Here is a 19247-nt window from a genome sequence, read left to right as displayed (position 1 = left end):
CTAATATGTTAGTTCAATGATTTTATTGCTTTTGATTTAATTTATTTCTCCTGCAATTTTCAGTATTTCCAATTTGGTGTTTAATTGGAGATTTTTCATTAAATTTTGATTTTTTTAACTTGAATGCCAAATTCATTGATCTGTTCTTTTACTGATGTAAGAATTTAGGGATTAAAATTTCCCTTAAATACTCCTTTGGCTACATCCCAAATTTTAGTATGTTATCTCCTTGTTGTTATTCTCTTAAACAAAATTATTAATGTTTTCTATCACTTTTTTTTGATCCACTAATTTTTTAAGATAAGGATTTTTAGTTTCCATATAATTTTTTTGTCTTTTTTTCTCTAGCCCCTCGTTGAGTCAAATTTTAATAGCATTATGGTCTGAAAAGAGTGCATTTAATATTGCTGATTTTCTGAATTTGGTTGGGAGGATTTGGGGTCTTATATATGATTAATTTTGTGATTAATGTAGTGATTGTGATGTACTCCTGAGAAAAATTTATTTCTTGTTCTTTTAAAACTCTCTGCTAATATCTACTAATAGAGTTGTATTGTCTGTTTTCTCTTGTAACTCAAATAACTTTAGAAATCTGGATGCTATGCCATTTGGTACAGAAATATTTAACATTGATTTTAATTTATTGTCTATAATAATTTTTATGAAAATATAATTTACTTCCTTATCTCTCTTTTTAATTAGATTAATTAATTTTCAATTTTGCTTTGTATGTGATTATCGTTGCTATTCCTGCATTTTAACTTTGACTGAATGATAGTAGATTCTTTTCTAGCCCTTTACCTTAACTCTCCTTCTGTATATCTGCTTTAAAAATAATTCCTTTTAAACCTCAGAATGTTATCTATAAAATGAAGTTATTCAAAATTATATGTCTTACTTCAAAGAGTTGTTTTGAGTTTGAAATAAGATAATATGAAATAATTTTTATACTTTTAAGTATAAATATAAATGTTAATTATGTGTAATAGATAGAGGTAAACCCAAAGTATATATCTTTGAGTTATTAATTGAATTAATTAATTAACCATATATGAAATGGCTAATATGTTCCAGACACTGAGCTTAGTAATTAGAGACACAAAAATTAGTGATACATACTAGGTTCAAATGATAAAATAATAAAAATTATTTATGTTCAAATCTCAACTTTGATATTTATTATATAGAATTACTATATTAATTTGGTGTAACTAATGGCAAATCATTTCATCTCTTTAAGCCTCCTTAATTCTCCACCAAATGGAGAAAAGAACTTTATTGCTAGCCTAAAAGTGTAGAAAGCACTTTTCAAAATCTTAAATTTTGTATGCCCATTATTATAATTAACCTCATATTTTATCATTTTCATTAATATTTGGATAGAAATGAGAACAGAACAAGTTGGTATGCTGCCATTAATCTTGTGTATTGCTCTGAAAACTATTATATAACAAATCTGCAATCTAAATAACAGGCTTCACATAGACTATGAAACAATTCAGAATGTTCTTGGGGGATTTAAGGTCTATGTGGTTTTGTACTGCGGTAAACCTAAAGAACTAGAAAAACACAAACATAACCCAGGTAGCACTAAATATATTAAATGCAAGTAGGTCAAATAAGGATAATCACAGAGACTGATAGAATCATTTGTTATCAGAGTTGCACTAATGGATTTACTGTAGCTTAATCTGTCAAAACATTATCATCCTAATTCTCAGGAAAGAGACCCAATCCTAACTACCCAAATCATGCCAAACTTTTTCATTCCCCTTTTCTTCTTGTTTTCTTTTTTTAGTGTGACTGAAAATATGTTTTCTGTAGTGGATGCATAGAATTCAGGAGACAGGGAACCATTTCAGTTTCCTTGTTCTTCCACCTTAATTTTTTATGGAATGCAAGACCACAGTACTCTAATCAGTTAGTACCAGTTGAACTCACTAAAAAGTATTACTACTCTGAGCCTAGAAGAACGCTGATTTTTCAGCAGTGAATAAGTAAATTTTACAGACACACACACATACAATTCTTCACAACTGGGTCAATGTTCAAGAATATACAGAAAAAATTTAAAATTGTTTATTTTAAAAGATATTTCTTTACATAAGAAAAAATTGAGAGCATGATTAAAACAATCAATAATAATTTATTTATGACTCATTATATTTCACATAATATGCTAGGAAATGGGGCCACAAATACTAAGAAATAGTGTCTGCCATTAAAAGATCTTGTAATCTAATTGGGGAGATCACCACGTAAATATTTCCATCTATAGAAAATAGATAAGCATCACTATGTATATGAATCTATCTATCTGTATTTAAATGTATCATATATTTACAAATATGTGTGTATTTACACATAGGCACAAAGGCATTTTGATCAACAAGATTCTAGCAGATTGGAGGATCAGGAAATGCTTCATCTAAAAGATACTACTTGAATTTAAGCCTTAAAAAAGAGTGGATTTCAGGTACAAGGGATGTTCAATCCAAAGGCACAATAATAATTTCTTTGGTAGTTTGAAAACCTAAAACTCTAATAACCACAATCATAGTTCATATTTAAGGAATACTTTTTAATAAGCCACATTTTATAAGCATTATCTTATTTGATATTTATGGAATGCCTCTCTTCAGATACTCTTCAGGACTCCTGCTCAGTGAGTTGCATTCCTTTGCTGACTGAGTTTAGAGGGAGAGAACTAATCATGAAAAAGGAAGCAATAAGATGAAATGGGAGGTCCCAAGATGGTTTTATCAAGTAAATAGAATGTAAGCAGTCTTTCCTTGTAATGATCTTTAAGGACTATACTTCTGTTCCAAACCAATCCTAGCTTTCAGCAGCTGGAAATTCTCAGCAATAGGATATAAGATAGAAAAGCATATCCAAACTCTCTATACTGAGAGTTTTCCCAACTCCATGTCCCTGTGACATAAGGAGGAACTGAGTTACAGAACCAAATGTTTGAATACTTTATCTAATTATTAGTCCTCTAAGTCCTATAAGATGCTAACTCAGGCATCTTTGAAATTTGCTTATTTCCCACACTCCTTTGCCCATTCCCAGGAGGGGATTGGGAGGATATCTATATATTTTTTGTGCCTGAGATGTTGTAGATGCACAACCACATATTAAATATCCTGTTGTTTATTGGCTTTATTCTTTTTATTAGTCCCATTCAAAGAGTTAAAATGCATTATGAAGATTTCATACCCATCTATAAACACAGATGCTTGCTCTCTAATATTCAGGTCTTGTGGCTAAGGCTCTGTGAAATGTAGTAGATTCAGATAAGAAGTAGGGTATATTACTTTTTTAAAAATTTTATATGATTCTTTTTCTCCAGATTACATGTCAATACAATTTTTCAATATTTGTTTTGATATTTTTTCTATCTGTGTTCTCTCTCTCCTTTCTCCTCCTCCAGATTTCTTAAGAAGGCAGATAATACACATTACACATGTATTATAATATAAAGCACACTTCTCTGTTTGTCTTTATATAAAAGAATACATATTGCTTCCACCAGAGAAAAGGGAGCAAATAAAATAAAGAATGATACTTTTCAATTTGCACTTGGACTTTGTCTGTTCTTTCTGTTGTTGTAGATATCTTTTTTTTTTTGTCGTTAATCTCTTGGAGTAGTCCTGGATCCTTGTCTTATTGATAATTTTCATCCACATTGGTCATAATTCTTTATTGCTATTAAAATGGACAATGTTTTCCTGGTTCTGCTCACTTTACTTTGCATTGCTTTACAGAAGTCTTTCCAGGATATTTTTGGGATCAGCTTGTTTGCCATTTCTTATGGCATAATCATATTTCATTACAAGCATATACACAATTTGTTCAAATTGAAGGACATTCCTCCAGTTTCCAGTTCTTTGCCATCACAAAAAAAGCTGCTATAAAAAATTTATAGGTAGGTTCTTTCCCCCTATATTTAATATTTTTTTGAAGTCAGATATAGAAATAGCATTGCTGTACAAAACTTCAATCTTCAATTTGGGGAAGGTCTAAGCATCTGATGAATCACCCCCTAATAAGTTGATTATCAATTAGAAATGTCTTGGGGTATTCAAAGGAGGAGCTAAATAATGAACTCCTCCTTTTATGAGGGCTGAAAGAGTCGTTTTACCATATTTAGGATGGCTTATTTTGTCAAGTAATAAATTACTTTAAAATTAAGAAATTCCCTCTCATGAGAATTTCATTCACTGCACAGCTATTGCCTCAGATGTTTCAGACTCAGACTGAGCACTCTGCAGAGCCAGCCTCATTGGCCTGTTGTGTGGATGTTTGTAGCTGTTCCATTCAGCTGGTTCAAGTTGGGTTTTGCCCAGTCCCACTGAGGCTTTTATCCTGTTGGGCTGTTCCTTCCACTGTTCATTGTGTTGTATTGTACCTAGCCTCTGTTCTGTCTGCACTATGGAGGGTTGTTTTTTTGTATTGCAGTGTATATGTATTTTTCCTCTTACCCTTGTCAGGCTGGACAGGGATATCTTTGTAAAGATATAAAGTAGATAATTCCAACCACATTTAATTAAATTAAAAAGTCTTCAGAAACAAAATCAATGCACAATAATAAAAGGTAAACATCAAATTAAGAAAAATATCTTCATTGCACATCTCTCTGACAAAAATATCTTTTCTCACAGATACAAACAACCAAGTCAAATTCATAAAAATACAAAGTATTCCTAAATTGATAAATGGTCAAAGGAAATAAGCAGAAAATTCTCTGATGAAGGAATTAAAATTATCTTTAATCATATTAAAAAATGTTCCAGATCACAATTAATTAGAGAAATACCAATTTAAACCACCTGGAGGGAACACTTCCTACCCATCCATCTGAATAATATGACATGAAAGAAAAGGATAAATGTTGGAAGGGATGTTGAAAAATTGGAACAGTAACACACACTGGTGTAGCTTGAAATCTGATAGGACTATTTTGGAGAGTAAACTGGAACCATTCCCAAAGTGCCATAAAACTGCACATACCCTTTGAACCAGCAATACCACTGCTAGGTCTGTAACTCAAAGAGATTAAAGAAAAGGGAACAAACTGATCTGTAGGAAAAAATATTTACAGTAGGTCTTTCTTTGTGGTGACATAGGACTGGAGACAGAAAAGATGTCCATCAATAGGAAAATGATTGAAAATGCTGTTGTATATTTTTATAATGGAATACTATTGTGCCATAAGAAGTCAGAAACAAGATGATCACAAAAAAATGGGGAAGATTTATATGAAGTGAGAAGAACCAGGAAAAGACTGTACGTAGTAACAATAATGTAATATGATCAACAGTGAATGACTTAATCATTATCAACAAGTCAAGGATCCAGAACAATTATAAGAGATTCATGCCAAAAAAATTAAATGTCTACCATCATTGAAGGAACAGATATAGTCTGAATACCAACAGAAACACATTATTCTTTACATTATTTCCTCCATGAATTTTTCTCTTTGCAAGCTATATGTGTCATATGTCACAACATGATAGTCATGGATATATGTATTTTATGATAATACATGTACAACCTATATCATATTTCCTACTTTGTTTGGTTGAGGAGGAGAGGAAAAAAACATGGATCAAAAATATCAGAAAAATATATAAAGTTAAGTTGATGTATAATCTGGGAAAATTATTATGATAAAAAGAAACAAAGTATATTTTTATAAACATTTTTATTGGAGTAATTTTGGATCCCTCACTTGTGCTGCATTCATTACATTATTTTGCTTACTTATCAGTTACATGGAATTTATTATATGCTTCTTGCACTTTCCATAATTTTGAAAGAATGTTTTATCCCCCTTCCTCTTCCTCTTCCATATCCTACTGTGAAGACAGAATTAACTCTCCCTTTGCCTATTTTTAGTTAATCAAATCAAGAACTTAAAGTACCCCTGTTTAGCACTTAGCTTACCATTAAGTAATCTAGTTCAGGAGTCACTTACTGGAGAAAGCTCATACCTCCAAAGGTCACTGCCCTCCCCTAGGAAGTACTATGCAAATTGGGTGGCTGTGATTGGTTCCTGTAAAGTGGAGGCACAACAGGAAGTGACATGTAGAAAACTGCTTTCAAAAGGCCAGTCTGGCTCATTTATGCAGAGTGCATGAGTGAATGCCCTGGCTAGCCTTTTAACAGCAATTTTCTCTTCAATCCAGTTTCACTGGATTCACTCCTTTATGTTATTGGGACTGCATTTCCTATTTCTAATCAGTCTCACTGTCCATGGGGAGGCTGTTATCCCTCATCTCTTCCTCTTGGCTTTCCTGTAATCTTTCAAGTCTCAACTAAAATGCTGCCTTCTATAGGAAGTATTTCTCCATCCTTCTTAATTCTAATGCCTTCCCTCTATTGTTGATTTACAATTTATCTTGTATATTACTTTTTAATACATAATTTAGTACATAATTATTTGTATCTTATTTTCTCTATTAAAATGTTGGCTCCTTAAGGACAAGTGCTGCCTTTTACTATTTTTTATATGCCCAGAATTTAGTATAACCACTGACATATAATAAAATTTTAAGAAATATACATATTGATAGACAGATTTAATATTTCAAAAAAAATCTAAATATACTGTTAACTATAAGGATTGTTTGTACCTGGTTCCCATAAGGAATGATCTTCATTGTGTCTATATGTCCACATACACCTTTATTAAAAATAATAAACAAACAAGGAATCTGATGATTTAGATAGTAATGATATAATCTGACATGACCACGTAGGAGATCATTGATCCCTCCTTTGAAGTTATCTTTCTATCTTGAAATTTTAATTAAATGACTCCCAAAGAACTACACATGGAAGGTTCTTCATGATTTTATTCTATAAAGTAATGAAATTGAATTTTTAGTTTCTAGACTAAAAAGGTAGAATCCCCTTCAAGGGGCCACTTAATATGTTTTACACAAGAATATACTTTTGAATAATAGACTTGATATATGGAAATATTCATGATAATTATTTATTGTCTAAAATGTCTCTTTGAATTATATTTGCTTACTGATCTCCAGCTTTTATGTATTCCCAATAATTCAGTACAAAATTAAAAAAATGCTGATCCACATCTGCTTGAGAGAATGTTGGTGTTTTGGTAGTTACTGTAAGTAAATAAGGAAGTGGATTAGAGTGAGTGGAGAGAAAGAATGGAAATCTCATTGCTATCTTTTGCTGGTCCCAGATTTGAACAAATTTTGAAGTCTCTCAAACACACATTTTAAGGTATTTCCAAAAACTAAATAAAATGTAGTTTCTTTCCCTTAATTAATATATATGCATTTAATCATGAGTTTATTGGAAAAGCCTGGAATACTTTCTTGGTGTCTGATTAATTCATAAAGTAAGGGAACCATGAAGTGGAAGCCTATTAAAGTCCTATAAGGAAGCCCTTGTGCCTATGACATTTGAATTTCAATGTGTTGATCACATTCCCTTCCCTAATGAAGAACCATTTCCATTCAAGGGTTCCTACAAAAAGAACAACAGTATAAATTTAAATTTTGCCTTGTGGGAAAGAACTCAAATGATTGCCTGTTAAAATAGGCTTTGGGGATGGAAAAATGCATCAATTGACTACTTACACATAGTAAAAAGTAAAATCTTTATTATTTATGATAACAAGGGGAACTGTGGCACAGGTCATGGAAACCAGAGGACAAACCAAAAAAAAAATAGTTTGTATTTGATTTTAGAAACCATTTAAATTTATTTTTGAAGTGGGCTTTCAAACATTGTATATAGTGTGAAGAAAAACACATTGGACAAAGGCAGAAGATCTTTGTTGGAACCTGGTCCTGGAATTTATTATTTATGTGACCCAGAGCAAGTCATTCACCTGGATGGATCTTAATGTTCTGATTTATTAAATGAGGAGGTTGTATTTGATGACTTCAAAGTCCCTTTGAAGTATGATACTAAAACTTTATCATCTTCTCATCCATGTTTTACTCAGCTGAAGGGAAAAGAGTGTACTGTCTTCTCTCCTTATTGAGAATTGCCTATTTCACTTCTCAGTCTTCTAAGCACCAGAGTAAAAGAAAAACTGATCTTTATCTTTAAACAGTTTCTCTTTCTATAGATTAGAATCTTCAACACTTGTGAAAATTCTCTTCTCATCTGAGCCTCACAACTCTCCTTTTAGAGCTGCTCTAAGTACTATTCAGGAAACTGAAATTAAAGGAAATTGAGGGCCTTGCCCATAACCACATGGCCGCTATGATGGATCATACCTTTCATGATTGCACTGGGAGATTTTTTTGGTAAAGATCCTAGATTGGTTTGTTATTTCCTTCTCTGGTTCATTTTACAGATGAGCAAGTCAACCCAAACACGTGAAATGACTTGTCCAGAGTCACGCAGCTAGTGTCTGAGGCTGGATGTCAGTTGGGAAACAGGAATCTTCCTGACTCTAGACTGAGCACTCTATGGCTAGTGACTCTCAATGATGTTATTTGAACCTATAGATTTCTAATTCAAAGTCTAGGACCCTTTTCTCCCTTGTCAGAGCATTTTTAACTGAGTAAAGATGTATACTGTTTAAATATTTCCATCTACTTAAGTATTAATGAAAAGATATTTAAGAATAGAAGCTGTTAGTGTTTGTTTACTTAAATTAGTCATAGAAATTGCTTAGGAAATATTCCCATTGAAGTGAATGATTAAAGATAGAGAGAAGGTGCTTAAATATTGTAAATTTTTTAATTAAAAATGAATTAAGTATAATTAAAGTAAAACTGAAAATGCCTTTACCTACATGGAGACTTTAATCAAGGAATCTGATTCTTACTCTTTGTGTCCATGCAATCAGAACATTCTTTTCATTCCCATAACTGAGAGTTACCTGGCTCCAGGTTCCTCATCAAATGAAAACTTAATTAGTTTTTTGACTATGTAGTCTCACAAATCAATGGAACTTCAATGGCAAGATTTCTAGAATAAGTTCAATGCCTCAGAGCTATACTCATAATAAAATGAGTTTAGGGTGGTTAACAGATTCCCACATACTGTAAGTATAATGTTAGATTAATTTTTATTTATCTCCTCAAAAGGCCTTACTGAAGAACAAGGAAATTCCCCTTGTTACTGATTAAAATGTACAAATGATTAAATGTTCATAAGCTTACTAGCAATTATTTTTGGTATTTCCTAATTTCCTCCTTCCCCATGACCATAGTTAGATTAGCTCTCTTAATGTAGATAGGTAAAATGCTTGACTAATCCTGGGCCTTCCATTTTCCTTAAGAGATTGTAGGACCTGGAAATTAAACAAAACAAAATGAAATAAACAAGCAAAAATGGTTTATCACTCAATGTTGAAAGCCAGAATGAAAGTAACATATCCTATGCCAAACCCTTTTTTTTTAATTTGAAAATCTTTATTTAATTAATTAATTTAGAATATTTTTTTCATGGTTACATGATTCATGTTCTTTCTCTTTCATCCTCCCACCCCACTTCCATAGGCAATGAGCAACTCCCTTGGGTTTAACAGGTGTCATTGCTCAAGACCTAAGAAATAAACTCTTTATAATGTTCTTTGTTGATTATGTCTCTAAATATAAAAAATATGAAGTCAAAGCAAAAAAAAAAACAGTTCTGACAAAAATGATTTTATCACTCTCTTTCCCACAACTTCTCATATCTAATCAGCAACCAAAAGTTATTGTCCTACATCTGCAATATTGTTCCCAAATATCCTTTTCTCTCCATTGCCAGACACTCACTTTTAGGTAGAACTTGTTCATTCCTCCTTGATATATGTTCCCACAAACAATCGTTTTTCCTCAGTGAATACACCATGTTATTCTCTATTTAATTTTACTAACACAAGGGAGTTCTAGAATATGCATAGAATTTCCTCCATGGGAGAGACTACAGAATTATCATGGCATGAAATGTAAGAACATTGGAGACATCTTGGATCATATGCTAACATTTAGTAACTGGTTCCAGATTGCTATAATTTGGTTAAGAAAAGTTCTTTTAATTAGCTGGATAATAGAAATGGAAGGGGAGTGCTTTTAAAAAGATAGTAAGAACAGGAGATTTAACATTTATCTTCTTTGATTGCTTTACAGTGGTTTGAATCTTTCACTGATGACATCTATTGAAAGGCAATGGTATTAGAGAAACTTTGGGCCTTGTTCATTGAGGTTGATGTGAGATCCAAAGAAATGACCCTTGTTCTTTGGCTTGCATTTATCTTTTTGTCATTTAGATGAATGGATAATAGACTGACCTTGTAAGTTTTTGAAAGTCCAAATAGTGAGATTCCAGCATTGTAGCAGCAAGGTTTTTAGACCAGCAGAAATGGCCCTAGAAAAAAGAAATGACCTTTGTCAAGACTACTGGAAAATTGTGTCACAATTTTATGTGAAGTTGGTGGGATCAATATCATAAAGAAATTTTGTTAAAATTAATTTACTTTTTACAGATATTGACTAGCACCTCTGGAGTGCGGGATTTTCAAGCCCTTTTCAGGACTGCTCAATCACATTTGGTGACTATTTTTTACCTTACTCTCAGCTATGACCTCAAGAAGCTGTAGCATGCACAGCATGTACTCCCAGATAAGAATGTCATGGTAGACAGGCTAAACCAGCATGAGGGTAATTGAAAGGCCTCCAACCTGTCTGTGATTTAGGTCCATGTCTACTCCAAATATGTGAAAACTTTCCTCAATGAAATAGATAGGTGAAAACAATTTGTTCCAACAGGTATGAAGATAGCTGAAGCAGGCACTGTCGAGTGCTTAGAACTTGGTCAGAAATCTAAGGAAAGAAGTTAAGGTGATGAAGCATTATATGTATTATACTCCTTTTTATTTTATTTTATTTTCATTATTTATTTATTTTTAAGTATTTTCCCATGGTTATATGATTCATATTCTCTCTCTTTCCTCTCCCCTCTCCTTTCCCAGAGCTAAGAGACAATTCCACTGGGTTATACATGTATTATATGTGATAAACTTGGAAAGAAAATTCCATGGCAATAGAAAGGAATATACCTTTTTCTCAGTGGTAAATAGCATAGCACCTACATAAAAATTTACCATGTCTTAAGGCATAAAAAAAACACCTCACAACCAAATGAAGAAAAGCAAAAAAATGTTATACGTATCCTCTTTGGTTCATAATTCAATAAAATTGAATTCAATAATGAAAAAAAAAAGAACTTGGTCAGAAATCAATGCCAAAATCATCCACTGCATTTCATGCTATTGCCAGTCATTCTGACTTTTGTCTTGCCATTCAGCTTAGAGGACTGGAAAATATAGTGAGCTGGACAATAATGTACAACTTTCTCACCCATATATGAAAATATCACCCCATAATGTCATTGGTTCCTTCAAAAGGAAGATAAACAATAAGAACATAAGGAAGAATGCACTCTCTCATCCCTCTGTCTCTCTCCCTGCCTCTACTTGTTGTAAGGAAGCATTCTACTTTTGTTCTTGCAGTGTATTCAAAGTAAATACTTATTTGTTAAGAAAAATAAAGCCACAAAGTTAAGTAGTTATATAAAACTTGGTCATTAGTGATTTGTACCTAATAACAGAGGAAAAAACAAAAGAAAACATTTAGGGGCATGAACTGAGAGCAGTAGTATTGAGACATCCACAAATCCTAAGTGTATTTTTTTTCAGCACTAAGTGGGGAATGAAGGAAGATAATGAGTCTACAGGGGAGTAAGCTCATTCAACTAATTAATGCACTATTCTTATTATGTCATTTCTCTGTTCAAAAGGATTCCATGACTCCTTATTGCTTAACAGCAACAATAGCAATCAGATTAATGCTTAGCCAGCATTAAAATCCTCTCAAAAGTTGGGATTTTATAATAAACTCCATATAGGGCTATATTCTGGGACACAGTATCATACAATCACAGATTTGATTATTAAGTTCCTCATAGAGTATCTAGTAGAATTCTTCTTTTTAATTTTTTTCAAATTATGTCAGTATAATTTTAATTGTTTTTGAATATTTTGAACTCCATATTGTTTTTATCACTCCTATTCCTTCCCTTTTCTCAAGATATAAGATAATGATATAGATTGTACATGTATTTTTATCCAATACATATTTCCATGGTCATTGTGTTGTGAAAGAAGACACATATCACTTACACTGGAGAAAATTTCATGGTGGAAATAAAGTGAAGAATAGCATGATTCAATCTGCTTTGAGATTTCTTTAGTTCCTTCTATAGCAGTAGATAGCCATTTTCCTCATGAATTCCTAGGAGTTGTCCTAGATTCTTGCATTTCTGATAATAGGTCACTCACAGTTAATTATATTACTTTATTGCTATTATTTGTGTAACATTCTCCTGGTTCCACTCACTTCACTTTGCAACACTTTATATATTTTTCAGATTTTTTCAGGATCATTTTTTTGTTCCATTACAATCATATAGCACATATGCAGTTAAATTGTTCCATTTATAGATAGAGAAATAAAGCCCAATCTACATCTCCTTCTCCATTTTACAAATGGGAGAAATGATGTGCAAAGATATTGAATAACTGATCGAATATCTTACAGATAGTAAATCTCCCAGAGACATTTGAACGCATGGCCTCTAACTCTAGAGACCGGTCCTTTCCACTATATTATGCAGACTTTTCTCTTACTCTAGGCCAGTACTCATCTATTTTTACATAGTAAATTTTTTTATTTTTCCTTTTTTTTCCCTCCATTTTTGTACCAAGAATTACCTTTTATTACTCCTCATGACCCATTATAGAAGTCCTAAGTACAAATTTGCACTGAATTCCCACACTTAAAGAACATTTTTCTTTTGGATATCATGTAGTACGTTATTGGGCACTCATTTTCATACTATATCACCTTTTCTAATAAATTTATTTCATATTATCTCCTTTGCTGATTATGAGCTATGGGAAGGAATACCATGTGATTTACATATCATATTTCCTACATCCTGAGGCAGATTAAGACTACTTGGCGGTGGCAGTGGAAGAGTGGACAACACAGGAAACATGACAATGAAGAGTTAATATTTAAAATGATATTTTAAACTACCCCCTCATCCTCACCCTCCCTTGTACTACTTCCCTCCCCACCAGTCACTTTGTTACCCTTCTACTTCCCTATAGGGCGTAAATCAATTCTCTGCCCCAATGTATTTGATTGTTCTTCCCTCTTTGAGTCAATTTCAATGCACGTAAGAATTGAGTATTTCCTATCTCCAACCTCTTTACCCTTCCAGTGTATTGATGTTCTTCCCCACTCCTGCCATGTGACATATAAATTTACCCCATTTTGTTTCTTTTTCCATTTCTCTTAAAAGTAACCATTTTAACTTTAGTTGTATGTGTGTGTGTGTGCGTGTATATATATATATATATATATATATATATATACACGCACACACACACACACATATATATATATGCATGCATATATCTACATACATATTTATGTCTTGGCATTTCATCCTAAGAGTTTGTCAGTGTTCCCTCTAAGTATAATTCTTCTAGATACCCAGATGATGATAACAATTTTAACAGTTACCAATATCCTCTTTTCCTGTAGGGATACATATCATTTTAACTTATTTGGTTCCTTTAAAAAAGGGTTTTTTTTGTTTTTGTTTTTGTTTTTTTTTCCTCTTTCTTAATTACCTTTTGATGATTCTCTTGAGTTCTGTGTTTGGGCATCAAATTGTATATTCAGGTATGTTTTTTTCTTTATGAATGTTTGGAATACTTCTGTTTTATTAAATGGCCATATTTTCCCCTGTAAGAATAGAGTCAGTTTTTCTGGGTAGTTGATTCTTGCTTGTAGACCTAGTTCCATTGTTTTCTGGAATATCATATTCCATGCCTTTTGGTCCTCCAGTATAGATGCAGCCAGATCCTGTGTTAATTTCACTGTAGTGTTGACTTCTTAGCAGCTTGTAATAATTTTTCCTTGCTCTGGTAGTTCTTGAATTTGGCTATGACATTTTTTTTTTTGGTGTTGTCAGTTGTAGATTAAGTACAGGAGGCGATCTATAGATTTTTTCAATCTCCACTTTTCCCTCTTTTTCTAGAATATTGAGACAGTTTTCTTGGATAATTTCCTGTAGGATGATGTCCAAGTTTTTTCTTTTGTCATTGCCTTCCAATAGACCAATGATTCTTAATTTGTCTCTCATGGAATGATTTTCTAAATCCTCTGTTTTGTGTATGAGGTATTTCACCTTTTCCTCAATTTTTTTCATTCTTTTGATTTTGTTTCATAGTTTCCTGCTGCCTTGTGAAGTCATTTGCTTCTAATTGTTGTATTCTGGTTTTTAAAGACTGAATTTCATCCCTGCCATTGGTCATCCTTCTTCTTCTGATATGATTTTCTCTGAAGGTCATCTTTCATCTCCTTTGCCTCATTTCCAAGCTAATTAATTTTGGCTTTCATGACACTATTTTCTAGTTTTAGTTCAAGTGCTTCTGTTTCAAAATGACTTATCTTTCTTTTTAAGATTTTTTTTCCCAGTTGTCTTCAGCCTCTCTTAATTGTGTTTTGAGTTCTTCCACAGCCTGTGTCCAATTTGCTGGAATTTCTGTGCTTTTGCTTTGTGTTCCTTGATCTTCCTCTGTTACAGTTGCTCTTTGTTCATTACCTGGATATAAGCTATCGATCATAATTTCTTTTTTATTTTTCTGTTGTTTGCTAATATTTGTCCCTTCTTCTCCCCCTGTAATTGCCTGTAGTCTTTGTCCTCTCATTATGTGCTAGATCTGAGGGTTTGGGCTTTTCTGTCAACCTTCACCCTTGAAGCTTAGCAAGGCACTCAGAGGAGTCTGTGGGGGAAGAGTATTGGAGCTTGAGCTTCCCAGCCCTCTGAAGGCTTGATAAGATTAAGCCCAGATGATTTGAATTTGCAGAGCTGGATGTGCCCTGAGGCTAAAACCTTGGTAAGGGGGATAGAAATATGGAGTGTCTCAGCTGTGATTGGCTGCTTTCTTTGAGGTTCTCCTCAGGCTGCCTCCCTACCACCTGTGTTCAAAGCCCTGAGCCTGACACAGCTTAGCCTGCAAGGTACTCCCTTCAGACTAGCAACCTTGCCCACACAGAAATTCCAACCACTGCAGTAGGCTCAATACTATAGGTGGGGGAGGGGTCCAGGGATCTTCCTTCTTCCTTCCCCTTAAACCTGAGTGTTCTCAAATTCAGGGTTTTTTGGGGTGTACCTTTTAAGCTGAGTCCAGCAGGAGGGTTCCTTAGCTCTGTCCTGTTGTTAGATTTGGTTTTTAGTCCCCTAAGAGCATGTGGTTTTGAATTGGTGAGGAAGGGTTTTAGAAGTCTGAACTTTTGCTTCCTCTACACCCCCATCTTGACTCTGCCTCCTCCAATGCAATTTTAACCTAAATTTTTAACCTAGTATTTTAATATTTTAATCTGAGTTTTGGGTCTTTTTAATCTTTGGGACTTTAGAAGGGCTAATATATATATGAAATTGTAACAGATCTAGTTCCTAGCAAATTTCTATTATTAGAACTGCTTAAATAGATGTTTGATGGATAAATATGAATGAATGATTGAATGAATGATTCTACATATCTGCAGATTTTTCTGGAAAAAACTGAAGCGATTAAATTTATAAGCCATGCAAGAGTTTGGATATGGAGAGTGAGCAAGACTGAGGAGTGCAGGATGAGTTGTAGGTGAGCCAGAGGGATAGGGAGAATAATGTTGCCCCCTATAATAATAAAGAATGTAGTAGGAGGGGAAGATACAGGAGGAAACATACAGGAGGGGAAGATACAGGAGGAAAGATACAGGAGGAAGATATAGGAGGTCTATTTTAGACATTTATGTTAAGATGGCTATTGGGCATTAAGTTAAAGATTTCTAAAAGGCAATTGTAGGTATACTATTTGAAGTCAGTACATAGATTGGGAAAGAACAGACAGATTTGGGAATCATTAGCATTGACATGGTAATATTGGAGCTGATGAGTAAAGGACTGTAGATGGAAAAGAGGGCCAAGGATAGAACTCTGACCAAAACCTAATTTATTTATTATTTATTTCGTTATTTATTATTTGTTTAAACTTTTTCAGTCTTTTCAATTATATTTTGAAACAATTTTTAATCATTATTTTCTGACATTTTGAGATTCAGATTCTTTTCCTTCTTCCCAACTTCCCTACCTCCCAACTTCCTCCCCCCAGGTGATAAAAAGTCTGTTATAGGGTATACCAGTGTTTTCATTCAATGCATATTTCCATATCTCCAATGCTGTGACAGAAGACATATCAAAAATAAAATAAAAACTCACAAAGGAAATAAAGTGAAAGATGATATAAACTGATATACTACATTACAACAGTTCTTTCTTTGGCAATGGAAAGGATTTTTTTTTCCATTATGAATCTATTGGGGTTTTCATGGGATGTTGCTTTGTTGACAATAATTTAGTGCTTTATAGTTGATAATCAAACAATATTTCCTTTGCTAGATACAATGTGCTTTCACTTTGAATGATTAAGTATGTCTTTTGATATTTTGCTGAACTGATCATGTTTATTATTTCTTATGGCACAATAGCCATAATCATATACCACAACTTGTTCAGTCATTTCCCAATTGATGGACCCTCCCTCAGTTTCCAATTTTATGCCACTACAAAAAGCATTGCTAAAAATATTTTGATTCAAGTTAGTGATTTGGGGATACAGACCTAATAGTGGTATTGTTGGGTCAAAGGGTTTTTATACTATTATCATTATTTTTATAGTTGTATTGCTCATTGGGTGTCATTCAAGATTATACTTCAGAATGTTTGTCTCAGTTAACAGTTCCACCAGCAGTGTATGTGTCCCAATTTTTTCACATTCCCTCAAATATTTATTATTTTTCTTTTTGGTCATATTAACTAATCGAATGGCTACCAGGTCAGAGTTGTTTTAATTTTCATTTTTTGAATCAGGTGTGCTTTGGAGCATTTCTTCATATGATTATAGAGAGTTTTAATTTCTTTATCTGAGAACTTCCTGTTCTTATCCTTTGACCATTTATCAATTGAGGAATACTTTGTATTGTTGTGAATCTGATTTATTTCTCTATGTACATGAAGATTGTTAGAAGTAAAATTCTTTGGAGGTTTTATACTAATTTATAGTTATATATTAGATAGTAAAAGTTGGAGTTAGAGAAAAAGAAAGGTACGTAGTCACTTGACTACACCTAGCTAATCTGAATGCGTGGCTCCCCTCTTATCTCTGTTCCTTAGCCAAGAGAGGCAGTAACAGGAAAAGTCAGAAGTCTAGTGTGCTGTTTCCTAGTCAAAGACTGAATTGCCCCACCAGGCAAGTCCCCAAACCAAGCATTTTGATTCTATCACAGATGAAAAAGGAGACCTCTCCTATAATAAAGAGGACATTAAGGCAATCATTAAAAACTATTATTCCCAATTATATGGCAATAAATTTGGCAATCTATGTACTATGGATGAATACTTATGAAAATATAAATTGCCTAGATTAACAGAAGAAATAGCATACCTACATAACCCCATATCAGAAAAAGAAATTGAACAAGCCATCAAAGAACTCCCCAAGAAAAAACCCCCAGGACCAGATGGATTCACAAATGAATTCCATCAAACATTCAAAGAACAATGAATCCCATTATTATAAAAACTATTTGACAGAATAAGCAAAGAAGAAATTCTACCAAATTCCATTTATGGCACAAATATGGTACTGATTCTAAAGCCAGGCAGGTCTAAAATAGAGAAAGAAAATTATAGACCAATCTCCCTAATGAACGTACATGCAAAAATCTTAAATAGAATACTAACAAAAAGACTCCAGTCGTCATTCATTATGATCAGGTGGGATTTATACCAGGAATGCAAGGATGATTCAATATTAGGAAAATCATCCACATAATTGACCATATCAACAAGCAAACCAATAAAAATCACATGATTATCTTAATAGATGCAGAAAGAACCTTTGACAAAATACAACACTTATTCCTATTGAAAACATTAGAAAGTATAGGAATAAAGGGCCTTTCCTAAAAATAATAAACAGTAAAAGTAAAAGAAAGAATAAAAAGAAATTGAAGGTATTAAAATAGGCAATGAAGAGAGAAAGCTATTGCTCTTTGCAAATGATATGATGGTCTACTTAAAGAATCTTAGAGAATCAACTAAAAGGCTAGTAGAAATAATCAACAACTTTAGCAAAGTTGCAGGATACAAAATAAACCCATATAAGTCATCAGCATTTCTAGATATTTCCAATATATCTCAGTATCAAGAATGAGAAAGGGATATTCCAATTAAAATCAACCTAAACAATCTAAAATACTTAGGGACCTATGTGCCAGAACAAACACAGGAACTACATGAACACAACTATAAAACCCTTTCTACATAATTAAAATTAGATCTAAATAATTGGAAACACATTAATTGCTCATGGATAGGATTAGTTAACATAATAAAAATGACAATACTACCCAAACTTATTTACTTAATTTAGTGCCATACCCATCGAACTACCAAAAAAACTTTTTCAATGAGTTAGAAAAAAAAAAAGTTCATTTGGGAGAACAAATGATCAAGGATATCCAGTAAAATAATGAAAAAAAAAACGTGAAGGAAGGTAGCTTACCAGTACCAGATCTCAAAGTATACTATAAAGCAAAGGGGTGTATGGGGTGTTCAGGGAGGGGTAGTATCTCTGGCATGGAGGGCTTGTCGTGCTCTTCTAGGGCAGCTCTCCAGCCTCTGACCCTCACCTGACACCCAGCTCTCATTTGTGGCTCCTAGTAGCTGCTAGCATGAGGCAGCGGCCACACCCCAGGCAACGGCTTTGACAGGCAGGCCAAACCTTGTGAGGGTAGCCATCTGGTCGTTGTCGACCCCTGGTGAACCAGGACTTTGCTCACCCAGCATGTGAAGACTGTGTTGCCTGAACAGGCGGAAGAAACCAACAAGAAGGTTCAATGGCTGAGATGGCGACGCAGAAAAGCATTGTGGAGTGCTTAGGGAGTGTTGGAGCACAAAGGACAACTTGGCCATCCAATGCAGCTGAGGAAGTCTCCAGGTGTAACGATTTTTCATGCCATTGGACCCAGGCTTCCAACGCCGAGAGTGGGACTGTCTCTGTGCATCAACTTTTCCACTTAAATCTCCTTCACGCACAAGTATCTTTGTGCACAGTCATCTATACACCGTAGATA

Source organism: Monodelphis domestica, chromosome 1 (assembly GCF_027887165.1).
Source record: "Monodelphis domestica isolate mMonDom1 chromosome 1, mMonDom1.pri, whole genome shotgun sequence".
NCBI classification, from domain to species: domain Eukaryota; kingdom Metazoa; phylum Chordata; class Mammalia; order Didelphimorphia; family Didelphidae; genus Monodelphis; species Monodelphis domestica.
The sequence above is the reverse complement of the archived record's forward strand: the minus strand, read 5'-3'. Positions refer to the sequence as shown.